The 15,195-nt window shown below is 42.1% G+C and overlaps 1 non-coding gene across 1 annotated transcript; it reads right to left on the bottom strand.

Moving 5' to 3' along the window:
* Positions 1 to 4,013: 4,013 nt before the first annotated feature.
* On the bottom strand, positions 4,014 to 4,095 carry trnas-aga (transfer RNA serine (anticodon AGA)). The gene has a single exon. It is a non-coding gene; the product is annotated as a tRNA-Ser (tRNA).
* Between the last annotated feature and the right edge of the window lie 11,100 nt (positions 4,096 to 15,195).

Below are 15,195 nucleotides of genomic sequence, written 5' to 3'. Positions count from 1 at the left end.
GTTTCCATGTCTGTTTCCATTCTGTTTTTGATCCCTATTGCTCAATGCACAGTGAAAGCATTGCATACATGTGTCTGACAATGAGAAATGGGCCCCTGAGACAGTCATTTGCCTGTTTCACAAATGATCGTATTTTACTAGAGATTCTGTTTGGGATTCAGATGTGCATTCGGACAGCAATCCCTTTCAAGAAATGATACGTTCTGGATGAGGTCAAAGGTGCTGGAACACTGTATTTAGGATGTGTTTGCAGTTATTCTGTGTTTCTAGCTTCAACCCAGTGATATATATATATATGCTCACTGCTTTTTTGGTACATGCCCAGGGCAATAATCATTATGAGGATTTATTTCCATATGTGCTAGAGGTAGTGTTGTGAAATTCTTCAACACACTGGATCGCAGGTTTAAACCTGCACTCTTACTCCTTAAATACCAACAAATGCAGATATGTAGCAATCATATTGTAGCTGACACTCATTTGCCTGTTTCACAAATGATCATATTTTACTAGAGATTCTGTTTGGGATACGGATGTGCATTCTGACAACAATCTCTTTCAAAAAATGATTTTACCTTATCGCAGCTTTGCCCCTCTTGCCTCTTTGGAAAATATCTCCATCTTGTGGTCGTTGTTGGTAATGTCTAGACAATATCTCCATCTTGTGGTCGTTGTTGGTAATGTCTAGACAATATCTCCATCATGTGGTCGTTGTTGGTAATGTCTTCTTATGCCCTTTTTTTATTTCAATTCTTTATTAGTTGATTCTAGAATCTCTACAATAGAGCTGAAAATATCAGTTTTGTAGCAGACAATATGACATTAGTTATAGTCCAATTAAGACTTTATTACCCTGTTTGTAACATAACAAATTAAAATTGATTAAAACTAAGTTTGGAACACCAGGGAACATAAAAAATGATTTTTAGGAAAACCATGAGGTTCTCTGTGTCCGATGCCTGCAAGGGGAGAAAGCTAGAATCCTTTGCTTTTTCAAAATTTGAAAATAAACATCATATAACAACAGCTTTCATTCCTAGGAGTGAAAAATAACCATTTTTGAAGACATATTAGTTTCTAAAACACTACAATAAAGTTAAAAACATCCGTTTTATATTACTTTTAGTATTTTTAGTGAAATTAGTCATTTATTGCACTATTTTTAATATAATCTCTAATTAAAAGTGAATAGAATTAAGTTTGGAGCAACAAGGAACACAAAAAAAAAGATTTTAAGGAAAAAAATGATGTCTTCTGTGCCAGGTGCCTGCAAGGGGAGAAAGCTAGAATCCTACCCAGGCTCCTGGAGCTCTGTCCTGGCTAAAGGAGGGTGAATCCATCCCCTTCAAAGCTCCATGAAAAAATGATCATTTAAAATTTGAAAAAAAAAACATCATATAACAACAGTTTTCATTCATAGGAGTGAAAAACAACCATTTTTGAAGACATATTAGTTTCTAAAACACTACAATAAAGTTGAAAACATCCGTTTTATATTACATTAATTTTTGTGAAATTAGTCATTTATTGCACTATTTTTAATAAAATCTCTAATTAAAAGTGATTAAAATTAAGTTTGGAACAACAAGGAACACAAAAAAAAAGATTTTAAGGAAAAAAATATTGTCTTCTGTGCCAGGTGCCTGCAAGGGGAGAAAGCTAGAATCCTACGCAGGCTCCTGGAGCTCTGTCCTGGCTAAAGGAGGGTGAATCCATCCCCTTCAAAGCTCCATGAAAAAATGATATTTTTAAATTTGAAAAAAAAACATTATAGAACAACATCTCTTGGTCAACAGAGTGCAAAAATCCAACTTTGAAGAAAATCCATTGACTGATCCCCGAATCCTGAAGTTTCTTTGCATGATATCGGGCTTGCAACCACTTTCTAGAAAATTATGAAAAATGCCAAAAATGAAAAAAAAGTTATCAATTCTAGAGCCTAAGAGGAAAACAAGACAAATGTATATCTCCAAATAATTTTATGTGCTTCAGAAGAGCCCAGGAAAGTTTTTTGCATACATGAAACCACGCCCGTTTGCACGTAAGCAGACATGGTTGCACACACGCGTGCATGCGAAGTCATCCTGTTGAGCATTTGAAAAGCCGCACCACGCCGCACTTGAAATAGCTCTTACCTTAGTGGTAGACGCAGGAATCGCCTTTTTATTTACGCTCTTACCAACGCGATGGAAAGCAAAACAAAGCAAAGCAGAGCAAAACAAAACGAACAAATGAAAACCCTCACGTCCGCACTTGCATATAACGCCGTTACGTGCCCAAGCGGTATTGTACGTCATCCTAGCACTGCACCCCGGGGCGTACGGTATATGGGAACGAGCACACGCCATGAATCGTCTCGAATCAGTCTCTACAGCTGTAAGGTGCCTTGAAGCGTGCACCCCCAACATTCTTCTTTGCGCATCTGTGAAAGGTAAACTCTTGAGCAAACTCTGAACCAGCTCTAAGGAAACTAATCCGATTAGACGTTACTTTGACTCATCTTTTTACTCTCAGTGCTGGTTTGCTCAAACTCCAGCTAGGGTTAGTGTTAGCATTCCCACCCTACTTAGACACTTTGTTTACGCTCAGTGCTGGATTTTGGGAACTTCAGGACGAGTGGGAATTTTCTCCTATCTGTCAATTCTGTTTTGTTTTGGAAACTCTTGGCTGCCTATATTGTACAGTGCAGCGTGAAGGAAACATTTTCCAAAACTGTGTCAGCTCAAAAGTTGTAAGAAAACCTCTCCAGCTGCTTTAACTCTCTTCATTTTTGTCATTTAATGTGACACTCGATGTATAACTGGAGCCTCACATATGCAAATGGTGAGGCTCCAGTTCGACACCACTTTACAGTATATGACAAAAGCATGGCAGACTGTGCCGGACCGGCAGATAACTTCCGCTTATTTTTACCATATTAAACATTGGAAATCCAACCACTTTCATTTGTGACACTTGATTTTGGCTCCACCTAAGACACTCTTAAATCTTCAAACACTTTTCTCTTCTCCCGCAACACTCTTGTCTGTCGGCACTATGTGGCAGTGTTGCATGACAACCCATCTCACCACGGAAAGGAACCTAACAGCTTTGGTAAGAAAGGAGAAAAGGACCTGGCCCGTACGATTAGGCGTTATTAGCACCACGCTCTAACCAACTGAGCTAACCGGCCTCACGACAGTGCTCCTCTCTGTGCTGCAAAAAATCAAACTCAGGGAATTTCTTTTGCCCTCCTTTGAATAGAAAGCCGTGTAATTCAGTGTACGGGCTTTCTCGTGCAGTTTCATGGTTCTTGTAACCCAAATCCTACACTGGCCTGAAGTGCCCCCCCATTTCACAGCATTTTTCAGCTGATTTAAAATGTACCTAAAGGAGAAGCATTATTGAAGACCATCAATTACCAAGAGCTTTTGTCAAAGGTTTTGGTGGTCATTTTTAATGACCACAGAGCGCTGTGACCTCGGTTTTACATCTCATCCAAAAGACAGCGCCCTTTTACAACACAGCATATCCGTCACTATACTGGGGCATTAGGACCCGCACAGACCTCAGGGTGAGCGCCCCCCCGCCGGCACCATTAACACCGCTTCCAGCTGGAAGCTTTGTTTTTCCCTGTAGCTCACCCTCATCCGGGTACTGACCTGGCTCACACCTGCTTAGCTTCAGTGGGTTTTCAGTTGCGAGTTGCAAGGGGATGCAAGTGATGGAGCCGCTCGCTGCAAAAGCCACTGCATTGGCTGGGAATCGAACCCGAGCCTCCAGCGGGGCAGGCAAGAATTCGACCACTGAACCACCAATGCTCAGTGCCTGGGCCTTCAAAAAAGACGCTTTTTTGGTGCTCTGTGCAAAAAGCGTCGACATCTGCTTCCAGCTGCAAAATGCCATTCGCAGACGCTGAAGAATTTATTTCCAAGGCAGCGGGTACAAGCGATTTGGCGTTTTAAAACCACCAGGAACAGCAAAGAGGCACGTTTCTTTGCTTGCGCCGGAACACAACGACAGGAGGTGGACAACGTAGTCGGCAGGATTCGAACCTGCGCGGGGAGACCCCAATTGATTTCTAGTCCATCGCCTTAACCACTCGGCCACGACTACAGCAAGCCCCGCCGCGGCTGCGTTTTTGATACAATCTTACCTGGATCGCGAGGCGCCGGCGGAAGCCTATTTCAAAGTCGTTCTCCGTTTCAAAAAAACATTTCCAAAATACAAGCCTTGCAGACAGACACGCCTCAGAGGACTTAAGGGTGGCTTCATGTCGGAATGATAAAGTCTCCCCGTCCGGACATGAAAATGCCACTTTGTTACACACAAAAAAAGAATCAACAACAGAGAAATGCCCACAAGCATTTGAAAAGCCGCACCACGTCGCACTTGAAATAGCTCTTACATTAGTGGTAGACGCAGGAATCGCCTTTTTATTTACGCTCTTACCAACGCGATGGAAAGCAAAACAAAGCAAAGCAGAGCAAAACAAAACGAACAAACGAAAACCCTCACGTCCCGCACTTGCATATAACGCCGTTACGTGCCCAAGCGGTATTGTACGTCATCTTAGCACTGCACCCCGGGGCGTACGGTATATGGGAACGAGCACACGCCACGAATCATCTCGAATCGCTCCCTATAGCTGTAAGGCGCCTTGAAGCGTGCACCCCCAACATTCTTCTTTGCGCATCTGTGAAAGGTACACTCTTGAGCAAACTCTGAACCAGCTCTAAGGAAACTAATCCGATTAAACGTTACTTTGACTCATCCTTTAAGGGACCCTTGTTAATTGGAGAAATCAATGATTTCTAATGAATTCTGTATGCGTTAAAAGTCAGCTATACACAGTATAGCTGCTCATGATGTTTCCCGAGCCGAAACACAGTGCGTTTTTCCAAGCCATCTGACAAAGCCCGCCCACTGAAAACTGCAGCAGATCGTGTAAAGACGTTCAACTTTGTAACTACTGCACGCACAGGAAGCAGAATAAATTCCTCTTTTCAAACTGTCAAAGGTTTGCTTTGCGAACGCTGCAGGACATCGCACAATCTCTTTTGAACGGGGACAAACGATTTCTTATGGGGCGCAGTAAGTACAGACGTTTAAAAAGCTCCACTCATGCCGACGATGCAGCATGAAGGAGCGCAACCTAACGTTTGACAGACAAAAGCCGGGCGCCGCTACGAGCAATATGAAATCAAACTGACAGCACAGGGCGTTTCCCGCTGACTCAAAAGTGATCTCGACAGACGCTGTTCTCTGCATAAAGCCGAAAGAGCTAAAGAGCGTTTCTGTTGAGACGTAACAAGTTCGTTTCTTTCTACCATGATGTCACCACGACAAAATCTGTCTTTAAACACCTTGCTCTCGCTTTCGCTTTCGCCGATTGTATTGCAAGCCCGCGGAAGCTGGTGTAGTGTGCTCTCACGAGGCACCAGTTCTGTAGAGTTTGGGCATTTACGGGGACAATTATTAATTGTAGCCAAAAATTATTTTTGTGTAAGTCACAAAAATAATTATTTTAATGGCTTTAGAATCCAACTATGCGATATAACTCAAACAACGCACACACACAGGTACTAATACACGAGGATACATTTATTAATACATAGAATATGCATGTAAACCTAACAGATCTTATCGAGAGGGTTATCAGAATACAAAAGGTATATATTCATTCAGTTACAAAGAGTTACATATATCAAGAGGACATACGTTCAGTATATCATTCATCTAGACCGTTTCATAATTGAACTTGATTACAACTTCTACATTAGATACTCAAAACAAGTACATAACTCTTAGGAATTAAACTGATATCAACTGGTTGGGATAACAATGGAATTCTCGAGCTGTAATGCAGTGAAGTTGAATACTCATCCAATCTCTCGGGATTCAGATCTCCTGTGGGCACAAAGGAACAGTTGCAGGCTGTTGCTATCCAATCCGCACTCTCTGGCTAGGTGCCAGGCTGTGCTGTGCTGCTTGCGACGGTGCGCTGCTGATGCTCACTGACCGGCTAGTTAGTGTTGGCTTTAACTAGCAAAGTTTGTGCACAGGAGAAAAGATGACTGTGGGTCCCAGCAGGTCAGGAAGAGGACCGATTCGTTCCTGATGAAGCGCTTGTTCTGAATAGTGATTCAGCTGTCCACAGTTCTGACCTGTTCATGAGGTTTGCTGCTGATGCTAACCTCGGGTGGATCCTCTGGTTACTCGTGGCAACCTCCGCTCTCGACTTTTAGAACAGAGGAAAGTACTGGCACTCAGACGCACTGGCCGTTCCGTGGTTGTCCGGGCTGAGTCTCAGGATGGTCAAGAGGCGCGCTGTGAGAATGTCCTGCCCTTGGGAGCCTTCTGCTCCTGGGCCGTCCTGCCATGGATTTGTCTTGCACCCCTGGAATTCTCCTTAGAATTCTCCTACTGGAATAGTCCTACTAGTTCTCCTTCTCCAGGCTCTCTGTTGCCTGTTTTTACCTGGAGGAACTTCAGCTTGTCATTGGCTGAAAGTTTAATGGGCATCAGAGTCCCACATGGGTTACATGGCCCTACCAATCCCTGACTGGTTGATCAAGGTGAGATATGAGTCACTTACTCCTGACACCTAGGAATGCAATCCAGATGTCCATCTGGCACTCCCTAGACAGATAGGCGCCAATGGATGACCATTGATCATGATAGCCAGGCTCAGCTAAGTGCATCCCCATTTGGGAGCTGTCCCTTATCAAAAGAAAACATCTTTAAATCAGCCTGCATGAATAGTTTCTCTGTGGTGCAGCCACAGAGATGAAGAGAGAGATGGGGCCTCATTTGGGAAAGCACAGCAACACTTAATTCTGTCTTATTAACAAGCATTGCCTCTACATATCCCCCCTTTTTGAAGGTCACGAGGTCCTGAGGCGTTGTTGCCTTCAAAACAAAACAGAGTTAAGTGATGTCCCTTGTCATTAGAACATTAACCTTAAATGTCCACATTACTCCTCGAGAATTCATACCGGAACCAGCATTGGGAACAAACAGGATGAATAACATCTGGAGTATGTATAAACAAGGTAGGAGACATCATCTCAGTCTAGGCATTACAAATCAGGAAGTTCACTGTCAGTATCTGATACCTCTGTAGGCAGATATTTGGGGAAGAGGTAACTTCCTTTCTTTTGAAATGCTACCTTTGACTCATTCGTGCTACCCGGAGTACATCTTGATGTAAGAGTACAGCATTCAGAGTACATTGTCAGTCATGATCCAGCTTCCCAGCACCAGTGTTACAATAACACCGGTTCCTGTTCCCAGCCCCCCTGATGAACCATGACACCTGTGTTGGGCACCTGCCAGGGTGGTTTGGAGGTTTGTTCCATTAAAGCAAACTAACTACCTGTACATCTTCAGGGCTTACTGTTTCTTGGATTTCTATCCAATTCAATAGTGTGGCACCTGAAGGCATCCACGACCTCAAGTTTGGTCTTATGTTGTCTGGTTGCAGACCGTACAGTGTTAAGTTACCATGCTGTACTATGGCCTCCTTGGGAACTTGCAGGAAACTGTTGGTTAGGTAGCTGCATTGTGGTAGCTGTATCATGCCTGTCACAAGTTATAGTGACAGTTAAATGTGGTGTGCTGACCAGCCATTTACTTCCCATCTGCTCTTCATGGGGTTCATTAACCTCCCTCTGCTCGTTAGTAGCTTTACACCCTTCATTGGTGGATCAGTTAGACACAGCCAATGGATAGCTTTGGTAGCCATACCCATCTCAAGATTTGGAACCGAATTCAATCTTGGATTGCCTTCTGGGTGAGCTATGAGCAATGGGTTTAATGTCACATACTCCTCTACTGAGAAGAGTGAAATCAAGTGGGTTAGGATTTGTGCTATGGCTAGACTGGCTACAGTGGCACTAAGCTCCCTTAACAGGTCTTGTGTCAACATTCTGGCCTGTTGCACACAAGCATAAACCCACTGTATAACACCAACAATCATGTCCACTAGGTGGGGGATAAGATTCAACCCTGTTGCATAGGAAGTTGCCTGTAGGGTTTTCCCTAAGCTTTCCAACTTTTGCTGCTGTTGATACAGTCTGTCACTACCCTCTGGCACCTCTGACACCTGCCTTCTTGGGGCAGTCAGGGTGAGAGTGCCAGTAGCACACAAACCTACCAGAAATAGCAAACACACAACAGTGGCGGCAGCAATCAGTCCTCCCAAAAGTCTTTTCGGGTGGCTGATCCCAGTCATCTCCTTCTGAGTGACTGTCCCCTTTCTAAGCTGGCGCAGCATGTACATGGTCTCTTTCTCAGTATGCCATGTGGCATCTTGGGCACCAACATCCTGGAAATCTGAGGAGATCTGACGCAGCTGCTGATGCTGCTCCTCCATTTCCAGGACATCTGCTTTTTCGATTTGTTCATGCCTGTGCTCTAGGAACCCTGCAGGGGGTGGTGCAGCGGTGGAGCATGCCTGACCCTTGGCTTAGTGGTTATCTGGAGCACCTGAGGGATCTGGGATTGTTACTCCATTCTCACTGTTCAGGTCCACCCTGCACACTTCCTGATTGAGGAATCCCTCTATCGGCATGTTTACAATCGTTCGCTGGACGTGGGTGTAGGACACCTGCTCGCTCCCCCCTTCCCTCTCTAGGGGTTCAGGGAGCTGCCCCAGCACTGGGATAGCTAGTTCACTGTCTTCGAACTCACCATCACCCACCAGGCCCATGTCAGTGCAGGCGGGGATTCTGACACCCCCCTTTTCCATGTTCTGCACTAACAGTCGGGTGGCTTGCCCATCCAGCTCCAGTCTGGCTGAACCACTGTTGGTCAGACTCAGACTGACAAACTGAGCTGGTGGCTGTAAGAAAACCGGCTTGGCTTTCATTCCCTGTCCCTTCTGGGGGACTGGGTGTATTGGCAACCCTGCCGTTGAGGCAGGAACAATCAGGTCAATCTCACTCAATACCTGGTAGTTGTGAGAAATAATGTTACCTGACTGCAGGTTCCCTGGGTCACAGCAGAGGGAATCTCTGTGAATCTCTCTCAAATTCCTCAAATTATCATATTCCCGCCCCTTATGCAAAACCAAATCCTCCTCCCATCCCAGTTTATCCTCGTTATTATAAACAAAATCCACCTAAATTTTCAACATAAAGCATTACACAAAATCAATACCTCAACACGCCATACTCAACAACGATAATTCACCAACAGCCAGAACATGTAACTCCACATTCTCAAATAGACCTCATTTCTATAGCCCCACCCCTTATGCAAAACCAACATCCCTCCCCTGTTCTCTCTATCCGCTGGCGTTTGTAATCGTTTTTATTTTCAAATAAATTTTAGCAAAGTCATGTATTTTAAAAATATTAAGATTTCTATATTTATGTCTTTATTTTGTGGTTTCATTAGTAACAAAGGCTAAACTTTCTTGGAAAAATGTATTTTATGTAAACCATGTTTGCTATTAATTCATTTATGGCTAGAATATGTTCATAGTCTTCCAATGAAAGGAGGGTTCCTTTCGCCATAGTCAGGTTGACATTAGAAGCTGGCCACGCCCGGACTGTTACACCAAAGCATTAGCATGTTAAAGCGATTTCATTGAGGAGTCTAGCTTTCTTAACTAGTAAGTACTGTACTTCCTTGGTTTTTGAGGGGGGGAGGTGTCTTTTGCTGGAAATCTCGCCCCCTTCTACTTTGAAAATACTTGTGAAACCGGTTTAATTCGCCACAGCCAGAACTCCCGCAGAGAGGGGGGTTGTATGCAGCGTATCGGTATACAGTAGATGGGAAAGCCAGAGCCGACCGCTACGCCGCCCACGTGTTATGCTCTTCGTTTATGTCTAAACCGGAACACATCATTATATCTCATTTTGTAGTTCTTAAAAAAAAATCGTTTGCCCAGTCAAACAGTATTGTTGTTATTGTTTTTAACCTGTAAAGTGCTTTGAGGAGCCACCTTTAAAGGCGCCATATACAATAAAGTTCATTATTATTACTATTGTTAATTTGCTGGACAGAGAGGTGAACATTATTACACAGAAGACAAAGATAGCGATTTACGTTGCATTGTGCATTGTGCTGCTGTAATACAGTTTTAAATAATTAAAAGTCTAAACAGTATCAGCTTTATTTATGGGTTTTAAATAACGGCGATTTAAACGCGATTTAAATCAATATAAATGTTTATATTGTAACGCATAGGTGACTATTCATTGTTATTAAAATGACTTAAATTCGATCATGTTGTGATTAGAAATATACATTTGTTTGGTGCGAGTGAAGTTTTATTTAATCTCTGAGCCATATTGATTCTTATGGAAGCCAATTTCCGCCAGGGAGTAAAAAAAAAAAACACACTATGGTATTCTCTCCGATGCAGTGCAGTTAAAAACATATCTCTGATGCTGTTCCTAAATGAATATCGTTTATGACCATCAGACGCTTTATGCTCCTTTTCTTTTTAACAGTAGATTGAACAGGGAGAGGCATTTCATGATGTACTTTTAACTGATGAAACAACAGTGTCTCTGGAACAGTTTTCAACCACGTTGTTTTATAAAAAGGGGAGATATGTGAACAAGCAAAACCCAAAACAAACATGTACACCATACGTACGCGTTACTGAAGCTAAAAGCTTAGCCTTTTCACTAATGTAACCACTAAATAAAGACATATAGAAATCCCTACATTACAGACTGTATATGGCTAGTATTGGTAGTTTAAAGAAAAAATACAGACCAGTATTCCACTTTCTCCCTAAACATTCTGACCATGTTACTCTTTACTGTTACTGACCATATTAAGTTTAAGTGCCTGTGGGCACTTTTCCTGTCCGTGGGAGGTGGACCGTCTTTCATTAGAAGGTTAGTCTGTTCTACTCTGAGAATGTAGCGGGGGTGGAAAGTGCCCGCGGTCATTTAATTAGTATTAAAATTCGCACTGATTCCCTTGCGAAGATACGGACATAGGAATATTTGTGTGTGGTCAAAAAAATGGCATAAAAACAACAAAGTGAAGGCTGTGAAAACATTCACAATGTACTTTATACACAAAGCAAGTGTTCTCATAACTTTAGGAGGTTTCGTGAAAATGCTACAGGCGTGCCAAAATCGTTTTTTTTAAATTCAAGGTGACTTTACCGCTGTTTTCATTTTCAGATTGTGAATCAAAAAAGGCATTTAATTAAACGCACGATTGCGATTTTAATCAATTACTGTATTGATTGAAAGATACATTCTGTACAGATACAGTACAGTCACATTCTCCTGTCGTCCAGTGGTGTAAAACGAATTAGCAGGTGCTTGAGATAACATCCCACTGAGTGGAATGTTCTCATTTGTTCTCAAGTGTAAAAAGAGGTGATAATTCTTAATAATTCCGTGTCGCATTAACTAACCTCTTCAGTTTATTCCGCCAGACAGTACATTATTATAATTATATCATTATTAAGTTGTTTAGATACGCAATTCCATATTATATTCCCTGTTAATCAAATTCTAAAAGTATGCATTTGTTAGATAACAAGCGAATTCACAGAAAAGGTTAAATACTATCACTTTTCACAAAGTATATAATCCTAATATGGTCAGAAGGAGCACGTAAAAATGTTTCCCAAATAACAACATGTAAGACTTTGATGCTTAAAATGTTTAGGGAGAAATGGAATACTGGTGTGTATTTTTTCTTTAAACTACCAAGACCAGCAATATACAGTACAGTTTACATACATTAATATGTTTATATTCCTAAATTAAAATCGTTTATGAGCATGTGAAAGGCATGGTGAATCGGAGATTCTCAAGAATTACATTGTATGATTAGAAATGAATGCGTGATCGGATCAACTAAATGCTGTGGTGTTACTTTTTGTCAATGAAAAAATAAACTATTTTCGTTTACAAAGACGGTTACAAAGAATGTGGACCAGGGTAATACTTTGAGCTTACAGCTTGTCCAAGGTCATTCATTATTAATACTCTTAGTAATATCTTCAGTAAAGACTTTGATGCATAAAATATTCCTGCATAATTAAAATATTTATGATAAAGGTGGTAGGTTGTGTACTTTTGTCCAACAGAACAATCTTGCTTTTATAAAATATACCGCCTTTTTAATGTTTAATGATTAACATGCTGTAATACACTGTTTAAATTTAAAGTCTAAAGAGTATACACCTTAAATTCTTAATTGAATAAAGATTGTCCCTCAGCAGTGATCAGGATTCAAAACCGACGTTTTCTGCTGACAGCTCAAATGCTGTACAGGAGAGGTTAACCTTTATTAGCTCCACCTGGCGATTTTACAAGGTGATTCCGGATACTATTAACATAATCTAATTTGCGTCCGGTATGATGCGGTATACTGCGACACGCCCACCGTGTTATACCGCAGCGTACCCCGCTTGTTTTGAATGGCTGCATATGTATATAGACTCTATATATACATTTGGTGCATGCCACAATTTTGGATGGTGGTGGAGGAATAGGGATTTTCTCAACACAGCAGGGACTCCAGTTAAGAATGCTGGGTTTATCTCTGAACTGTTAGAAGCTTTGCAGCTACTGACTGAAGTAGCTGTGGTAATGTGTAAATCACATAATAAAGAAATGTTTCCAGTAACTCGAGGGAACAACTTTGCAGATGCAACTGTCAGGTGAGCAATACTTGTAGAACAGTAGTCTGAGACCTCTGTGAAGCAGAGAAATGGACATGGTTAGAAAAGATTGTGGGGCTGCATGATGATGGGGTGTGGAGCTGACAGCACACCAGACGCCCTGCATGCCCTCACAGCCTAATGCCCTTTATAGCCCGACAAATGCACTCTGTTGGACACCCAGGTGGGAGTCAAATGGTGTGCCGGTTACCCAAAACCGGGTGAGAACCGGGTTTGAAGCCGTAACCACTTATGTGGTATCTGGATGTAATGTTTATCAAAGGAACTCAACTACAGTTCAGGTGCGGGTGCAACAGCTCAAAAGGCCTGCTACTGAGGAACCTTTCAAACCTGGGAAATTGAAAATTGTAAAGGGAAACCTGGGCTCTTATAATCTGTTTTCCTGGTGGGTTGCTGCCACTGCCTCTGTGTCTATCACTTGATAACAGAGATAAGCCCTCGGTGGGCACTGCCCTGCCCCTTGTATTATGATCAAGGAACACACTTCACAGGGAAGGTGTGTCAGGCTGTGGCTGCATTGTTCGGAGTGAGATGGACTGAGATCACCCTCAGTCTGCTGGAACAGTGGAATGAAGGAACAGATCTCTGAAAGATCGACTAGACATCAGACTGAAGGAACGCCATGGGATGCGGGCTGGATCAAACAGAACTGTGTAACAGCCTGTTTGATATCATCACGGGCCAATCAATGAAACTTCCGGGAGGGATGAATTTAGCTGGAGGAATGGATTGTTGAATTTGCTAATTCTCTATTGTAGTATTGTAGGTTGCTAGGACTTAGCAAAGCACATCTATGATGAAGAAAAATATATATCATAATTATAATCCAGATGATTGGGGCATTGGTACATGGCTACAGTCTGTGCTAGGAACATGGAGAGGGTCTCTGGTTCAATACATATTTGTGGGTCTGGTATTATTCGTTATGATCATATCGTTAATATCCTGTTTGAAAAACATGTGGACTAAAGCTGCTGCTTCTGTGCTAATTGTACACCCTGAAGGGATCATGAAGGTCAAAAAATGATTTCATGGGAAAGGTTCTCTTATCTAGTGGCAGAACCTGATGGGTAGAACAATATAGCTTTAAGGGGGGTTACCCTTGGGAGTGATTCCCCTAGATGCAAATGATTATTGTGGTTTGTTTGCTCATAATAAGATGTTTTGCAGGAACGGAACAAAGAGAAATTTTACAACTTCAGCTAGAATTGTTCTGCAAAACGTCACAGCTGAGGCAGGGGAACAATGTGTAGATTTTTCTAAGAGTTATTACCCAGTTGTTGACCAATCTGTTGACCAATGTTGACCAAAAAAGCCTAAGATTATACTGGGCTCCAGCCCACAGGGATTTACCTGTGCTGTAAGAACTAATGAGTGAATAAGGAGACTGGATTCTGGTGAAAGACTTCAGGAAAAAGAAATGGTGTTCACTCAGGTGGAGGGGGCTGTACCAGGTGCTGCTGACCACTGCCACTGCTGTGAAGGTCACAGAAATGGTGCCCTGGATTCATGCTTCCCACTGTAAAAAGGTCACAAACGAACTGAGCAAAGCGCAGGAGTGATGTCTCCACAAGGACAGATGGGGATAACCTGCGTGGGACTGATGTGCACAGCCTTTTTCCTTTTTATGTAGAAGCCTGTCACCACCCCAAAAGAGGAAGAATCTAAACACGAAGCCTCTTTGTATACAAACTGGCTGAATGAAACTGATAATGAGGGGGATATGAGTAATTTGTGGTATAAATTTATAAATCATACTGTAAAGTTAAAGAAATTTAATGCATCTTGTTATATATGTGCTTTAATGCCTCATTCTACAGCCTCACCCATGCGACTTTTTATGAAATGTACTCTTTTATTAATATCACGTTAGAAGGCTTAGACGCTATCAAACAAGAATTAAGGGGAGTTAGATTAATGGTACTTCAGAACAGGTTCGTGCTGGACCTTCAAAATGCAGCATCTGGAGGAGTCTATGCTTTAGTAGGAGACTCCTGTTGTACATATATTCCAGCTAATGACGATGATTACGGAAATATTACGCTCGCTATTCAGCATTTGAAAGAACTAAAAGACAAGGTGAATAAAGAGAGAGGCATAAAAGATACACTGGCTTTTCTCTCCTGGTTAGAATCACTGTTTGGGCCAGGGGGAATGTTTTTCTTTTAAGTTACTAACACCGATTATAGGGGCTGTGATACTTGTCTTCCTGTTTTTATGTTGCTGTATGACATGTATTATTCCAATGCTTCGAAATATGGAAATATGGTACCTAGGGGGATAAACTGTTCATCCTTCCAGTCTGGAGAATTGGCAGCTGTCTGACGTCAGTAAGTGATCCTTAAAAAATTAATAGTTCCATGACAGTGTGCATCACCAGAAAATCAATTTCAATGCATTAAAACTCTTGTTATCCTTCTGATCATTGAAGTGTCATTGCCCCAGCACTGTATACTCTTACTTTTGACGCCTGTCTGAAGTTGGATCCATTTCTAAGAATGGTGACTCACATATCCTCATGCTCAACTTTGGCTCAACCACACAAA

The sequence above is a fragment of the Lepisosteus oculatus genome, unplaced genomic scaffold (genome assembly GCF_040954835.1).
Source record: "Lepisosteus oculatus isolate fLepOcu1 unplaced genomic scaffold, fLepOcu1.hap2 HAP2_SCAFFOLD_112, whole genome shotgun sequence".
Classification (NCBI taxonomy): domain Eukaryota; kingdom Metazoa; phylum Chordata; class Actinopteri; order Semionotiformes; family Lepisosteidae; genus Lepisosteus; species Lepisosteus oculatus.
Note: the sequence above shows the minus strand (reverse complement) of the source record. Positions and strands in the feature narration are given on the sequence as shown.